The following is a 1626-nucleotide window of genomic DNA, read 5'->3' on the forward strand; positions in this document are numbered from 1 at the left end:
TTACTCAGTTCTTATCAACTCAGTATAATTTTAAGTGTTAGAAGCATGGATGCTAGTGGTAGTTCTGCTACTCACTGGTTGTTTGACCTTAACCAACAAACTTAACCTATCTTGTTTAACATGATCATCATAAGAGTAAAATGGATGCCAACTTCCCCTTTAACACACAGGCTTATTTTGTGTCATCCATAATACATTGTATAAACTATGAAATGAAGTAAATAAGTGTTTGATGATGAGATTGAGAATAATAGTAATGATTAGGAATTTTCAGTGGGAATCTCTTTTTTTTGGGGGGGGTAGTGAGTTCTGTTACTGTTTTTCCTTCTTTCTTCTCCATGTATCTGTTTTTTTTTTAAGTTGAACTAGAAGTTCTTCAAAATTATATGCCATACAATTTCATGATAGAGTTTGGCATGCTATTTAAATTATATAAATACTCACTCTTTTTCCTAAGTTAACACCCATACATGTAGGCACCCTTTCTAGTTGGTGGTGACAAGAATGGTGGTACTTGAGTGGTTAACCCTCACAAAATGCCTAGATATTATCCTATTGAAGATATTCCTGGGAAGCTGTTGGGTCATGGCAAAAATCCCTTCAGTCAGCATGTTAGGAAATTCTGAGCTAGCCTCACTGGTCATCCTCACAGCAGGAAGAGGGGGATTTTCCTAAAGCAGCTGAGCAGTGGCTTGCTACTTGTGACTGGATCTCTGAGCCTCAGTCAAGTTCCTCTGCATAAAATACACCAGAAATTTGTTACGACCATCTTCACCAAATTTGATGATGGTGATATGAAAATCCCCAAACATCTCACACTGACGCTTACTTTAGGAAAAAGAAGCTTCATAAGCCCAAGCAGCAGGAAGACAAGACCTTTGACAGAGAAAGAGAAATACGAGGTTACAGAGCAGTGCTACGTTGATCAGAAAACTGTGGACTTGAGAATTCTGCTAAAAAATTACAGTTGTTTCTGAGCTCCAGGGCTACCTCTGCTCTGTGTTTTCTCTCACAAATAGTTTATCCTCACAAATCGGTGTTCTAAATTTCTTACAGAGTCTAATTAAATAACTGATACATTAAAAAAAAAAACATGAGAGTATAGATGGTAGTACTTAGGAGACTCATTCTTCTTTTTTTACTGGAATAAGAAAGGAGTCCCAGGAAAGGAAGTTAGGTGGAATGCCCTTGTGACTCAAGAACTTAATAGTTTAGGGGAGCATGTGAGAAATCTTTCAATCAACAGAACATTCCGTGGAAAAGATGGGGCATCCTGTTTCCTTAAATGGATGCCCTGCTATTCCCTCTTGTCCCGTAGGTCCCAGACACACTGAGTCCATAAATGCCTTCCTGGTAGATGTCCTCATTATTCTATGGAAACAGCCATGACTGTGCAGGAGAAGAGCGAAAGTGGTGTGAAATGTGGGTAAGCAATCCTGTCTGTTGTTGGGTGTATCTTCTGTGTTTCTCAATTCTGCATTTTGCATAAAAATTCAGAAAATGTTTATATAGAAGTTCACAGTGATGACACATTTCTCCAATTGAAATAAACAAGGGAATAAGAGTATAGGGATCTGTATAATAAAGAAATCAGCTTTCAGTTTTATTGTAGTCTAAAGTAAACCC

General features: G+C 37.8%; 1 pseudogene; it reads left to right on the top strand.

Moving 5' to 3' along the window:
- Positions 1-497: 497 nt before the first annotated feature.
- LOC105092910 (large ribosomal subunit protein eL6-like) lies at positions 498-1045 on the top strand (annotated as a pseudogene).
- Positions 1046-1626: the final 581 nt, after the last annotated feature.

The sequence above is a fragment of the Camelus dromedarius genome, chromosome 7 (assembly GCF_036321535.1).
Source record: "Camelus dromedarius isolate mCamDro1 chromosome 7, mCamDro1.pat, whole genome shotgun sequence".
Classification (NCBI taxonomy): Eukaryota; Metazoa; Chordata; class Mammalia; order Artiodactyla; family Camelidae; genus Camelus; species Camelus dromedarius.